Here is a 16,320-nt window from a genome sequence, read left to right as displayed (position 1 = left end):
CAGAGCTGCTCGACCACCTTAAAGGCGCGAAGATCTTCTCCAAGCTCGATTTTCGTGGGGCGTATAACTTGGTCCGGATCCGCCAAGGAGACGAGTGGAAGACGGCATTCAATACCCAGGACGGCCACTATGAATACCGTGTGATGCCCTTCGGTCTCTGTAATGCTCCAGCCGTCTTCCAAGAACTAGTTAATGACATCTTCCGTGACCTCTTATATTCATGCGTGGTGGTGTACCTGGACGACATCTTGGTCTTCTCTCCGGATCTACCCACACACCGGAGGGATGTTCGTCAGGTCCTGCTTAGGCTCAGGCAGAATCACCTATACGCAAAATTTGAGAAATGCCTCTTCGAGCAGACCTCTCTTCCGTTCCTGGGCTATATTATCTCTAAGACTAGTCTATGGATGGACCCCGAGAAGGTCTCTGCCGTCTTAAAGTGGCCCAGACCGGAGGGGTTGAAGGCGATTCAGCGATTCCTGGGCTTCGCTAACTATTACCGCCTCCTTAATCCCGCATTTCTCTTCCCGGACTGCAACCATCTCTGCGCTCACCCGTAAGGGTGCTAATCCTAAAGAATGGACGTCCGAAGCGAAGGAGGCCTTCCTCTCCTTAAAACAAGCCTTCGCTTCTGCCCCGGTGCTGCACCATCCAGATTGCAACAAACAGTTCTTTCTGGAGGTTGATGCTTCCTCTTCCGGAGCCGGAGCGGTGCTCACCCAGAAATCTCCGTTCGGGAGAATGGTAACCTGTGGCTTCTTCTCCAAGCTCTTCTCCTCGTCCGAGCGCAACTATTCCATAGGAGACCGAGAACTGCTAGCCATCAAATTGGCGCTGGAGGGGTGGTGTTACCTGCTTGAGGGGACTCCGCACCCGGTGGTCATCTATACTGACCACAAAAACCTGGCATATCTACAAAATGCCAATAGACTCAATCCACGTCAAGCCCAGTGGTCTTTGTTCTTCGCCCGTTTCAACTTTACCCTTCATTACCGCCCTGCGGACAAGAACATTAAAGCCGACGCTTTGTCCCGATCCTTCCTGTCTTCCGATCAAGAGGAGGAGCCTATGCATGTCATCGATCCCTCCAAAGTGATGAATGTGGCTCCCTTGGACCTGTCTCGTCTCCCACCCGGTAAGACGTTTGTAGCTGTTCCGGATCGTAAGAAGGTTCTTCACTGGGGTCATTCATCTAAATTAGCCGGCCATGCTGGCCAGCGGAGGACCTTCCTGCTCATTACCCGGCATTACTAGTGGCCTTCCCTGTGCAAGGATGTTGTAGACTTCGTCACGGCCTGTTCATCCTGTGCCCGCAACAAGGTTCCCAGACGTCTTCCAGCCGGCCATCTCCTTCCTCTTCCCGTACCTGCTGCCCCATGGCAACCCATTTGCTATGGACTTTATTACTGATCTTCCTGTTTCTGCTGGTTGTACTGTCATTTGCGTGGTCGCTGACTGCTTTTCTAAAATGGCCCACTTCATCCCTCTGCCTGGTCTCCCGTCTGCATCTGAGCTGGCTAAGGACTTCATCCTTCACATCTTTTGTCTCCACGGCCTACCCCTCCACATTGTGTCTGATCGAGGGGTCCAGTTCACTTCGCGCTTCTGGAGAGCTATGTGTAAGCTGCTGGATGTCTCTCTGGATTTCTCCTCTGCTTATCATCCTCAGTCCAATGTCCAAGTGGAACGTATCAACCAGATCCTTACCAGCTTCCTCCGGCACTTCGTCAACGCTCACCATACCGACTGGGTAGAGCTCCTACCATGGGCCGAGTTCTCCTATAATAACCATGAGAGCGAATCTTCTTCCAAGTCCCATTCTTTGTGGTCTACGGTCAACACCCCCAGATTCCGTTTCCCGTCTCAGCTTCAGTGGACAATCCTGCCGCGGAGTCTCTGGTCAGCGAATTTTCCACCATTTGGGAGGACACTAGATCCGCACTTCTTCAATCCTCCGAGCGGATGAAAAGACACGCTGATAAGAGACGTCTGCATCCGCCTCAATTCCGTCCGGGAGACAAGGTTTGGCTCTCCTCCAAACATGTTCGTCTCAAAATACCCTCCTATAAGTTGGGTCCACGGTTCATCAGTCCATTTGAAGTCCTCAAGCAAATCAATCCAGTGGCCTACAAGTTAAAACTCCCTGCCTCCTTACGGATTCACAACTCCTTCCACGTATCTCTCCTCAAACCGGTTGTTCTTAATTCTTTTTCCGACAATCCAGGTACCTCCCCAGCTCCAGTCTCCTCTGAGGACGTCTATGAGGTAGAGAACATTCTGGCCACCAAGAGGGTAAGAGGAAAAAACTTTTTTCTGGTGGATTGGAAGGGGTTTGGCCCAGAGGAGAGAACTTGGGAACCCAGGGAGAACATCCACGCCCCGCTTCTTCTTAAAAAAATATTTTCGGACCTAAAGAAGAGGGGGCGTAAAGGGGGGGGGTACTGTAGCATCGGCGTCTCTGCCCCCTGACAGGCAGAGACACTGTCCCCCTTACCGCCGCGCTCCAGGCCCGGCGTCTTCTGGCCCTCCTGCTGCTGCTGCAGGCGCACGCAGCTCCCCGAGCGCTGTGCTTAGGGCGCGTGCGCGCGCGCTCCCTCCCTCTTAAGGGGGCCGCGCACGCCGTCCTAAGGAGTCCCCGGCCAATGGCCGGAAGACCTCTCATATAAAAGGCACCTCCTCCAAAATGGAGGTGCCCGTGCAAGGTTGTAGCTCTGTGTTCTAACTACCAGTCCAGTCCGCCAGCCTGACTACCAATCCAGTCCGCCAGCCTGACTACCAGTCCAGTCCGCCAGCCTGACTACCAGTCCAGTCCGCCAGCCTGTTTAACTGTGTCCGCCAGCCAAGTACACTCTCCAGCCCGACGGTCTGCCTACGGTCCTAACCCACCAGTCTGTCTATGGGCCAGGCTTGCCTGCCTACCTGGAGAACGTACCAGTTACCTGCCGTGCCTACCAACCAGCCTACCTGGAGGCTCCTGCCAGTTACCCGTGGTGTCTGCCTGTCCATCTTCCCGAATCACCCATCAGCCTGCCTGCCATGATCATCTGCTGTACCGGTCAGTCCCCTGCCTTCTGACCCGTGGGAGTCACCTGCTCTCATACAAGGACTGGTCCAGAGTAGCACCTGGTCCCTCTGCTCGGTCCTTCCCTGGTTCGCGGAGTCAATTGAGCCGCCGTGCGACCTTGGTCAGTCCGAGTTGATACCTAGTTACGCCCCTTTGGTCCCTCCTTGCACCACAGCACAGAGGTTGCACCACCCGGATCCGTAACACTAGGCTCATGGTAGATTCCTAGTAGTGTCCTTAGTACTAGGCTCATGGTAGATTCCTAGTAGTGTCCTTAGTACCAGGCTCATGGTAGATACAAAGTAGTGTCCTTAGTATCAGGCTCATGGTAGATACATAGTAGTTTCCTCAGTACAAGGCTCATGGTAGATTCCTAGTAGTGTCCTTAGTACTAGGCTCATGGTAGATTCATAGTAGTGTTCTTAGTATTAGGCTCATTGTAGATGTATCGGTAGTACCATACTCATGGTAGATTCATAATGAGAATTACCATAAGCCTGGTACTATGAGCACTACAACAAGTCTAGCATTGGAGGAAATGCTACAGAACTAGATATTGAGAGAATGTCCTGAGGCTGGAGCTAAGGACACTATTATAGATCTATCGCAGTTGTATTTGAGCCTAGGCATTTTGGGGCTGCTGTGAGATTGGTTGTACCTGCTCTAATCTAAGCCTAGAACTAGCGGGGCTAGTATAGCTATTATTACGGAGATTACCATGAGACTGGTAACATTGGCACTACGATGATGGTGATTTGGAGGAGATGCTAGAAATTGAGGATTACAATATAAATGATATGACAGGTATTATTATAAGCCAGGAATTTGATGAGATACTAGAAGACTAGAAATGTGACGATAAAGATAAGGATGGTACTTTGGGCACTACTATAAGTTTGGCACTGGATGAAGTATGTTAAGCCTAGAATTATCGCAATAGCTTTCTATAGGCACTGCTATAGGTCGAGAACTACAATGAGGCTAGAGTAATAAGACTGTCACGGGTGTGGCAGATGTGACAGACAGTCGCTCTTCATCTGGCTGCAGAAGGTCACTGCATTTGACATTATCCTTCTCACTCTTGTCCCCAGTGGCAACCTCCCTCCTGCTCTGATTGACACACCTGGTCTGGGTGTTTATAATCTCTCAGTCTGCTTCAGGGAGTCGCAGTTCTCCCTGTGAAGATTTAGAGCTACAGCAGTCGGCTAGCTTCCTCTCTGGCACCCTTGGAGAACGTTTGGTGTTATCTCTCTTGGGTCTGCTCAAGCTAAGTTTCCCCCCTTTTATTTGTCTACCTTGTTGTTTTTAGTTTATAGTGGGGACTGACCAGTGCTCACCCACCCTCCCTATCTAGGGCCTAGCTTTAGGGATATACAGGCATTAGGTGTCCTGCTCGGCGATTGGTATGGAACCAATATAGGAACGGTAGGGTAGGCAGGGTGTCATTAAATCTGTCTAGGGGGTCTCCACTCCCCCTTTCCCTAGTGTCTGGGCTTCCTCTTCCTTCCCCTCATCCCTTCGTGTTGTACTTAGTCTTTCCCACACTGTGCGTGACATTATCACCGGCCGTGCATATATATATGTATATATATATATATATATATATATATATATATATACTGTATATATACAGTACAGACCAAAAGTTTGGACACACCTTCTCATTTAAAGATGTTTCTGTATTTTCATGACTATGAAAATTGTACATTCACACTGAAGGCATCAAAACTATGAATTACCACATGTGGAATTATATACGTAACAAAAAAGTGTGAAACAACTGAAAATATGTCTTATATTCTAGGTTCTTCAAAGTAGCCACCTTTTGCTTTGATGACTGCTTTGCACACTCTTGGCATTCTCTTGATGAGCTTCACGAGGTAGTCACCGGAAATGGTCTTCCAACAATCTTGAAGGAGTTCCCAGAGATGCTTAGCACTTGTTGGCCCTTTTGCCTTCACTCTGCGGTCCAGCTCACCCCAAACCATCTCGATTGGATTCAGGTCTGGTGACTGTAGAGGCCAGGTCATCTGGCGTAGCACCCCATCACTCTCCTTCTTGGTCAAATAGCCCTTACTCAGCCTGGAGGTGTGTTTGGGGTCATTGTCCTGTTGAAAAATAAATGATGGTCCAACTAAATGCAAACCGGATGGAATAGCATGCCGCTGCAAGATGCTGTGGTAGCCATGCTGGTTCAGTATGCCTTCAATTTTGAATAAATCCCCAACAGTGTCACCAGCAAAGCCCCCCCACACCATCACACCTCCTCCTCCATGCTTCACGGTGGGAACCAGGCATGTAGAGTCCATCTGTTCACCTTTTCTGTGTCGCACAAAGACACGGTGGTTGGAACCAAAGATCTCAAATTTGGACTCATCAGACCAAAGCACAGATTTCCACTGGTCTAATGTCCATTCCTTGTGTTCTTTAGCCCAAACAAGTCTCTTCTGCTTGTTGCCTGTCCTTAGCAGTGGTTTCCTAGCAGCTATTTTACCATGAAGGCCTGCTGCACAAAGTCTCCTCTAAACAGTTGTTGAAGAGATGTGTCTGCTGCTAGAACTCTGTGTGGCATTGACCTGGTCTCTAATCTGAGCTGCTGTTAACCTGCGATTTCTGAGGCTGGTGACTCGGATAAACTTATCCTCAGAAGCAGAGGTGACTCTTGGTCTTCCTTTCCTGGGGCGGTCCTCATGTGAGCCAGTTTCTTTGTAGCGCTTGATGGTTTTTGCAACTGCACTTGGGGACACTTTCAAAGTTTGCCCAATTTTTCGGACTGACTGACCTTCATTTCTTAAAGTAATGATGGCCACTCGTTTTTCTTTACTTAGCTGCTTTTTTCTTGCCATAATACAAATTCTAACAGTCTATTCAGTAGGACTATCAGCTGTGTATCCACCAGACATCTGCACAACACAACTGATGGTCCCAACCCCATTTATAAGGCAAGAAATCCCACTTATTAAACCTGACAGGGCACACCTGTGAAGTGAAAACCATTTCCGGTGACTACCTCTTGAAGCTCATCAAGAGAATGCCAAGAGTGTGCAAAGCAGTCATCAAAGCAAAAGGTGGCTACTTTGAAGAACCTAGAATATAAGACATATTTTCAGTTGTTTCACACTTTTTTGGTAAGTATATAATTCCACATGTGGTAATTCATAGTTTTGATGCCTTCAGTGTGAATGTACAATTTTCATAGTCATGAAAATACAGAAAAATCTTTAAATGAGAAGGTGTGCCCAAACTTTTGGTCTGTACTATATATATATATATATATATATATATATATATATATATATATATATATATATATATAAACTGACAAGTGTTTTTTTGTGTGTGTGTGTGTGTGTGTGTGTGTGGTTTTTTTTCTCCGGTGAGGTTGTTTTTTTTTCTTTTGGTTCATGGATTCCATTGCTGAGCTGTCAGAGCGGCTGCACAGACTGTCTCTGGAGGTGACTGACCTCCGCAATGAGGTTCAGGATCAGCGGTTGTAGGTCCCTAATGTTGGGGTCTCTGCAGGTAGGCCAGTCCAGCTTGAACTCAAGGTTGCCCTCCAGGACAGGTTTTCAGGAGGTAGGGACACGTTTTTTATTTTCAAGGAAGCTTGCAAGCTGTATTTTAAACGTCATCCTTACTCCTCCGGAGGTGAGGAGCAGCGGGTGGGAATTGTGATCTCACTGCAGCAAGGAGATCCTCAATCCTGGCCTTTCTTTTTGCCACAGGGTTCGGTTTGTCACCAGTCTGTGGAGGGGTTTTTCGGGGCTCTGGCCCTCATTTATGATGACCCTGACTGAATCTCCTTGAGTCCAGGTTGCGTCGCCTTCATCAGGGAAATCAGTCAGTGGAGACATACAGCTCCGAATTTCTCTGATGGGCAACTGACACTATATGGAATGACCCGGCTCTTAGAAGCCAATTTTGTCAGGGCCTTACTGAAAAATTGAAAGATGCTTTGGCAGTGTATGAAACCCCAGAGTCCTTGGAGGCTACCATGTCGTTGGCTATACGTGTTGATAGATGCCTTCGGGATAAGTGGGTGAGACCACCTTCGCCTTCTTTTCAAGGTGGTGCTCCTTTGTCGGGGGGGGGGGGCAGTCTGGCAGTGAACCAGTACAGGGGGAGGTGGAGGAACCCATGCAGCTAGGGGGTGCCTCCGCACCATACATTTCCCCGAAGATCCGCAAAAAGAAGGGCGTGTGGGTTTTTTTGTGGAAAAAAGGGCCTGTCCTTCAATTCCTAAGCAAAAGGAAACTCGATTAACCCTTGGTAATGTGGAGTTGGATAAGCAAGGGGTGCATTTATCGTCAACCAGCAGTTCCCAGTTTGTCCTCACAGCAGAGGTGGTGCTAGAGAGCAAAACCGAGGAAATTTCTGTGTTTGTTGACAGTGGAACTGGAGTCAGCATGGTTGTTGCTGGATTTGTGAGAATTCATGGTCTTGCTTGCTGTACTTTAGCTAAGCCCATTCCCATCTTCGCCATCGACTAAGCACCACTTGCACAGAGAGTTCAGACTACATGGTGTAAAACTGAGGGTGGGGTTGGTCCATTGTGAGATAATTCCTTGTTATGTCCTGGACAGTCTTCCCATCCCAATTGTTTTGGGTCTACCCTGGTTGGTGAAACATAATCCATTGGTGGATTGGCAATGCATGGAGATCATTGAGTGGGGAGATGACAACTGTTTAAATGGTTCACTTTGACACATTACTGGCACTTCCGAATGCCAAGACTCTTGCTCAGGTGTTCATAAATGAGATTGTGAAGCTTCACGGGGTTCCCTCTGATGTGGTGTCTGATCGGGGGACCCAGCTTGTTTCCAAGTTCTGGAAAGCATTCTGTTCTCATCTGGGGGTGCAGCTGTCCTTTTCCTCTGCCTTTCATCCTAAGTCAAATGGTCAGACCGAGCGCGTTGATCAGAATTTGGAGACATACCTCAGATGTTTTGTCTCCGAAAATCAGGAAGATTGGGCATCTTACCTACCGCTCACAGAATTTGCTATTAATAATCATCATCAAGAATCTACTGGCAGGTCACCGTTCATTGGTGCATACGGTTATCATCCACAGTTTGGTACTTTTAGTGAGGGATTGGCTTCGGGAGTTCCTGAGGAGGAACGTTTTGCTTCGTTGCTTTCCTCGGTGTGGCGGGTGGGTGGGGGGGGTTTGAGTAATTTGAAGATCATGGGAGACAGGTACAAATGTATGGCTGACAGGAGATGCTTACCAGGTCCGGACCTGAATGTGAATAACTTTATGTGGTTGTCTACCAGGAATATCAAGTTGAAGGTTCCTTCTTGGAAGCTGGGACCTAGATTTATTGGTCCCTATAAAATAACCGGCGTCATTAACACAGCAGCGTTTCATCTTGAGCTACTTCAGGCTCTTAAGATCCACAATGTCTTTTATAGTTCTGTGCTCAAGAAATACAGGTGTTTTTTGTTAATTATTCTAATTTACTGAGATAATGACTTTTGTGTTTTCATTGGCTGTAAGCCATAATCATCAACATTAACAGAAATAAACACGTGAAATAGATCCCTCTGTGTGTAATGACTCTATATAATAGATCGCTCTGTGTGTAATGACTCTATATAATAGATCCCTCTGTGTGTAATGACTCTATATAATAGATCCCTCTGCGTGTAATGACTCTATATAATAGATCCCTCTGTGTGTAATGACTGTATATAATAGATCGCTCTGTGTGTAATGACTCTATATAATAGATTCCTCTGTGTGTAATGACTCTATATAATAGATTCGTCTGTGTGTAATGACTCTATATAATAGATCCCTCTGCGTGTAATGACTCTATATAATAGATCCCTCTGTGTGTAATGACTCTATATAATAGATCCCTCTGTGTGTAATGACTCTACATAATAGATCCCTCTGTGTGTAATGACTCTATATAATAGATCCCTCTGCGTGTAATGACTCTATATAATAGATCCCTCTGTGTGTAATGACTGTATATAATAGATCGCTCTGTGTGTAATGACTCTATATAATAGATTCCTCTGTGTGTAATGACTCTATATAATAGATTCGTCTGTGTGTAATGACTCTATATAATAGATCCCTCTGCGTGTAATGACTCTATATAATAGATCCCTCTGTGTGTAATGACTCTATATAATAGATCCCTCTGTGTGTAATGACTCTACATAATAGATCCCTCTGTGTGTAATGACTCTATATAATAGATCGCTCTGTGTGTAATGACTCTACATAATAGATCCCTCTGTGTGTAATGACTCTATATAATAGATCCCTCTGTGTGTAATGACTCTATATAATAGATCCCTCTGTGTGTAATGACTCTATATAATAGATCCCTCTGTGTGTAATGATTCTATATAATAGATCCCTCTATGTGTAATGACTCTATATAATAGATCCCTCTGTGTGTAATGACTCTATATAATAGATCCCTCTGTGTGTAATGACTCTATATAATAGATCCCTCTGTCTGTAATGACTCTATATAATAGATCCCTCTGTCTGTAATGACTCTATATAATAGATCGCTCTGTGTGTAATGACTCTATATAATAGATCCCTCTGTGTGTAATGACTCTATATAATAGATCCCTCTGTGTGTAATGACTCTATATAATAGATCCCTCTGTGTGTAAGGACTCTATATAATAGATCCCTCTGTGTGTAATGACTCTATATAATAGATCACTCTGTGTGTAATGACTCTATATAATAGATCCCTCTGTGTGTAATGACTCTATATAATAGATCCCTCTGTGTGTAAGGACTCTATATAATAGATCCCTCTGTGTGTAATGACTCTATATAATAGATCCCTCTGTGTGTAATGACTCTATATAATAGATCCCTGTGTGTAATGACTCTATATAATAGATCCCTCTGTGTGTAATGATTCTATATAACAGATCCCTCTGTGTGTAATGACTCTATATAATAGATCCCTCTGTGTGTAATGACACTATATAATAGATCCCTCTGTGTGTAATGACTCTATATAATAGATCCCTCTGTGTGTAATGACTATATAATAGATCCCTCTGTGTGTAATGACTCTATATAATAGATCCCTCTGCGTGTAATGACTCTATATAATAGATCCCTCTGCGTGTAATGACTCTATATAATAGATCCCTCTGTGTGTAATGACTATATAATATAGGAGTTTCACTTTTTGTATTGAAGAACTGAAAAAAAATCAACTTTTTGATGATATTCTAATTTAGTGAGATGCTCCTGTATGTTGAATCTCTTGAGTCCTCACCCCTACCGGCGCCCTCAATAAAGGTTGATGGTAATCTAGAGTTTCAGATTTCAAGGATTGTAGATTCTCGTTTCCAACGTCGTTCCCTGCAATACTTGGTACACTGGAAGGGTTATGGTCCAGAGGAAAGGATATGGTTTTCAGCATCAGAGGTGAATGACCCCAGACTGGTTCGTTCATTCCACTCCACTTATCCTGAGAAACCTGGTCCTGAGTGTCTGGAGGCCACTCGTAGAAGGGGGAGTACTGTCATGGGTGTGTCAGACAGAAGCTCTAGATCTGGCTACAGAAGGTCACTTTTGCCATTGCAGACGTCTTCCTAAACCCTTCTCACTTTTGGACCCAGTGACAACCTCCCTCCTGCTCTGATTGACACACCTGGTCTGGGGGTTTATAAACTCTCAGTCTGCTACAGGGAGTCGCCGGTGATATTCACATTTCCCTTTGTGAAGGTTTGGAGCTACAGCAGTTGGCTAGCTTCCTTTCTGGTGCCCTTGGAGGACGTTTGGTGTTATCTCTCTGGTGTCTGCTCAAGCTAAGTTTTCCCTCTTTGTTTGTCTCCCCTTTTGTTTTTAGTTTATAGTGGGGACTGATCAGTGCCCACCCCCTCCCTATCTAGGGCTTAGCTATAGGGATATACAGGGCTTAGGTTTCCTGCTCTGCGTGGAACCAATATAGGGTAGGCAGGGTGTCATTAGATCTGCATAGGGGTCTCCACTCCCCCTTTCCCTAGTGTCTGGGCTTCCTTCCCCTCATCCCTTCGTGTTACATTTAGTCTTTCCCACACTGTGCATGACAGAGACTTAACATGACATTGGTATTATGGGCATGACTTTTAGTCTGGCATGGTTGGACTCCTTTAAGGCTAGAATTATGAAGAGCGCTATTAGGGCCTGACATCGAGGAAATGGCAAAGGGCAAGTAGAAGGGTACTACTACAATGCTATAAATGTCAGCTTTGCCTAGATATTATAAGCAAAAGCAGCTTAGAAGGTGCAGCCAGAGTTCCTCATGGGTGGGGCTTATATAGACTTTACTACTAGTACAACCCACCAGGTCACGCTTGAGAAAAATCGACTAAAAGCAATGTCACTGTTGAAAATTGTGTTACATTTTTCTCTGTTTCTCTTATTATGGCATCTTATTGTTAGCCATTTATGACAAGGCTGCAGAGCTAACAATCTAAACGTGCTGCAGGACACCGGACTGATATCTCTCCTCATCGTACACTGGTCCTTAGAAGTTTCCGATTTTTTCTTGAGTTGAATTAGGGCGATTTAATGGACCCTCAACACTTTGTTCTATAGCGCGCTATTGTGTATTTAGCCGGGCATCTATATGAAGAGTGATGGTGTACGGCCTGCCGCTGGCACAACGCGTATTGACCAGGACTATATATTTCAATTAACACTTGTGAACCATCAGCAAAGACGTCTGCCAGCGAAGCTCTTACTGATCAATTCTATCCACAGAATGGTGACTCCGGGCGAACTGATAAGTGCCAATTTAGCATTAAATGAGATCTTACCATACATAAATATCATTCTTCACTCTGCGCCGCCATATTATGTGGAAGCAGCAATAAGTTACACATCACTCCCCAATCTAACTATGAGAATGAAGAATGCGCAAATCCTACGACAGTAACTCTAAGTGCTGAGAAGCAAAACTTTACAGCAAATCAAGAGTAGAACTATTAACTTCTACATGTTTACCTCTGCTACTTTCCATAAAAGTCAGTGTTATAGTAGTTATCTTCCTGTACATAGGGAGCAGTATTATAGTAGTTATATTCTTGTACATAGGGAGCAGTATTATAGTAGTTATATTCTTGTACATAGGGAGCAGTATTATAGTAGTTATATTCTTGTACATAGGGGCAGTATTATAGTAGTTATATTCTTGTACATAGGGGCAGTATTATATTAGTTATATTCTTGTATATAGGGGCAGTATTATAGTAGTTATATTGTTGTATGTAGGGAGCAGTATTATAGTAGTTATATTCTTGTACATAGGGAGCAGTATTATAGTAGTTATATTCTTGTACATAGGGAGCAGTATTATAGTAGTTATATTCTTGTACATAGGGGCAGTATTATAGTAGTTATATTCTTGTACATAGGGGCAGTATTATATTAGTTATATTCTTGTACATAGGGGCAGTATTATAGTAGTTATATTCTTGTACATAGGGGCAGTATTATAGTAGTCATATTCATGTGCATAGGGGCAGTATTATAGCAGTTATATTCTTGTATGTAGGGAGCAGTATTATAGTAGTTATATTCTTGTATGTAGGGAGCAATATTATAGTAGTTATATTCTTGTACATAGGGGCAGTATTATAGTAGTTATATTCTTGTACATAGAGAGTAGTATTATAGTAGTTATATTCTTGTACATAGGGGGCAGTATTATAGTAGTTATATTCTTGCACATAGGAGCAGTATTATAGTAGTTATATTCTTGTACATAGGAGCAGTATTATAGTAGTTATATTCTTGTACATAGGAGCAGTATTATAGTAGTTATATTCTTGTACATAGGGGGCAGTATTATAGTAGTTATATTCTTCTACATAGGAGCAGTATTATAGTAGTTATATTCTTGTACATAGGGTTAGTATTATAGTAGTTATATTCTTGTACATAGGAGCAGTATTATAGTAGTTTTATTCTTGTACATAGGGTTAGTATTATAGTAGTTATATTCTTGTACATAGGGGCAGTATTATAGTAGTTATATTCTTGTACATAGGGGCAGTATTATAGTAGTTATATTCTTGTACATAGGAGCAGTATTATAGTAGTTATATTCTTGTACATAGGGGGCAGTATTATAGTAGTTATATTCTTGTACATAGGGGCAGTATTATAGTAGTTATATTCTTGTACATAGGGGCAGTATTATAGTAGTTATATTCTTGTACATAGGAGCAGTATTATAGTAGTTATATTCTTGTACATAGGGGGCAGTATTATAGTAGTTATATTCTTGTACATAGGGGGCAGTATTATAGTAGTTATATTCTTGTACATAGGGGGCAGTATTATAGTAGTTATATTCTTGTACATAGGAGCAGTATTATAGTAGTTATATTCTTGTACATAGGGGGCAGTATTATAGTAGTTATATTCTTGTACATAGGGGGCAGTATTATAGTAGTTATATTCTTGTACATAGGGGGCAGTATTATAGTAGTTATATTCTTGTACATAGGGGGCAGTATTATAGTAGTTATATTCTTGTACATAGGGGCAGTATTATAGTAGTTATATTCTTGTACATAGGGGCAGTATTATAGTAGTTATATTCTTGTACATAGGAGCAGTATTATAGTAGTTATATTCTTGTACATAGGGGGCAGTATTATAGTAGTTATATTCTTGTACATAGGGGCAGTATTATAGTAGTTATATTCTTGTACATAGGGGCAGTATTATAGTAGTTATATTCTTGTACATAGGAGCAGTATTATAGTAGTTATATTCTTGTACATAGGGGGCAGTATTATAGTAGTTATATTCTTGTACATAGGGGGCAGTATTATAGTAGTTATATTCTTGTACATAGGGGGCAGTATTATAGTAGTTATATTCTTGTACATAGGGGGCAGTATTATAGTAGTTATATTCTTGTACATAGGGGGCAGTATTATAGTAGTTATATTCTTGTACATAGGGGCAGTATTATAGTAGTTATATTCTTGTACATAGGGGCAGTATTATAGTAGTTATATTCTTGTACATAGGGGCAGTATTATAGTAGTTATATTCTTGTACATAGGGGGCAGTATTATAGTAGTTATATTCCTGTACATAGGAGAAGTATTATATTAGTTATATTCTTGTACATAGGGGCAGTATTATAGTAGTTATATTCATGTACATAGGAGCAGTATTATAGTAGGTATATTCTTGTACATAGGGGGCAGTATTATAGTAGTTATATTCTTGTACATAGGGGGCAGTATTATAGTAGTTATATTCTTGTACATGGGGGCAGTATTATAGTAGTTATATTCTTGTACATAGGAGCAGTATTATAGTAGTTATATTCTTGTACATAGGAGCAGTATTATAGTAGTTATATTCTTGTACATAGGGGGCAGTATTATAGTAGTTATATTCTTGTACATAGGGGAAGTATTATAGTAGTTATATTCTTGTACATAGGGGGCAGTATTATAGTAGTTATATTCTTGTACATAGGGGGCAGTATTATAGTAGTTATATTCTTGTACATGGGGGCAGTATTATAGTAGTTATATTCTTGTACATAGGGGAAGTATTATAGTAGTTATATTCTTGTACATAGGGGGCAGTATTATAGTAGTTATATTCTTGTACATAGGGGGCAGTATTATAGTAGTTATATTCTTGTACATGGGGGCAGTATTATAGTAGTTATATTCTTGTACATAGGAGCAGTATTATAGTAGTTATATTCTTGTACATAGGGGGCAGTATTATAGTAGTTATATTCTTGAACATAGATGCAGTATTATAGTAGTTATATTCTTGTACATAGGAGCAGTATTATAGTAGTTATATTCTTGTACATAGGGGGCAGTATTATAGTAGTTATATTCTTGAACATAGATGCAGTATTATAGTAGTTATATTACTTACAAATGCAAAGAGAATATACAATGTGTGCATCATTCACAATAAACCATAGTAGAATTAATATTTGAAATATTTTATGTATTTTATCAGAATACAGATTTTTATTTTAACACTATATATTTCTTGATAGAATTGATGTTAATTATCTGTCTTGGACTTTTTATAACAGTTTTAAGCTTGCGCGGTTCTTTGGAAAATCGATTGATCACAGCAATCATTACCTTTTTGTCGATATTGTCAGTGCAAGCTATGATTCTGCTGTACTGAGCCCAATACTCGGTTGCATTTAATTTTCCTCTAGGGAATCACAGTCTACTCTGGATATTGAGAAGCGACACCCCTCTGTACAGAGTAGGGGGCGGCACACTTCGGGGTCGGTCTTGAAGGCTGTGTACATTTCGGCTACGTTGGGTGCCATTGTTCTGGTGACGGGTCCTGTTTTCATCTTCTACCTTAATGAATTATTATTCAAATGAAGCAAAACAATTATCCGCGGTGGAGAATGAGTATTTATCGCCTTCATTACACATTCGCCGGTTGCACTTTAATATTCCGGGTTGGACGCTCGGCTGCCCTATTTTTAATTTATGACGTTGTTTCAAGGCAGGTCGGCACGCTAATATAAGCGGCGATCTCGGCAGGATTACACCTTCACCTGGAGACTCGAACATTTCATCTGCTACCGGACTCGTTTTATGAGACGCCTTTAATTACCTCATCTGTTTCATCACGTTGACACAATGGGGTCATTTTATTAAAGTGTTATTGCTGTAGAGGCGGGAGCTTCCCCCATTCCAGCGCAGGATGGTTTGGCCCTGAGTCTCACGTGTGTTACTTTTATAAGACATGGAGAAATAAATCACCCGGCAGGAAGATATGTAAAAGTATTAAAATCAAACACCAGGAAAGGAAAGAGAGGGCGAAGAACTGTGAGCGGCACACCGTCAAGCCAAGAGTAACTGTGACACCCCAGGGGTCTGGTTGTCACAGTGATAGAGATATTACGTCTGAGAGCAGGTGGGAGGTCCTTTGGTCAGGGATCCTGTGCATGCCACACCTCCTGCCCAGCCTTGGGAGGGGAAGAACTTCCCCTGTATAAACCCGGGGCTGAGGCAGGGTTAGTGAGTCCAGGAAGAGTAGAGACAAGAGCAGCATAGGAAGCAGCAGAGTCACAAGGAGTCAGGGGCTGGCAGCTAAAGAGCTCGCCCTGACTAAGAGGATTCTTTGCCGGACCCGGAGTCCGAGGCTGTGGGGACTAGCTTCTACCCAGCGGCGGAGTCCGTCAGGCGGGGGATTTCGGGTCCCCTGGCCCAGAAGCCCGAGGGCCCGGTCACACGCGTGGGACCAGCACCGCCAT

Source organism: Phyllobates terribilis, unplaced genomic scaffold (assembly GCF_046119375.1).
Source record: "Phyllobates terribilis strain yellow unplaced genomic scaffold, ASM4611937v1 Scaffold_4__5_contigs__length_816908805, whole genome shotgun sequence".
Taxonomy (NCBI): domain Eukaryota; kingdom Metazoa; phylum Chordata; class Amphibia; order Anura; family Dendrobatidae; genus Phyllobates; species Phyllobates terribilis.
Note: the sequence above shows the minus strand (reverse complement) of the source record.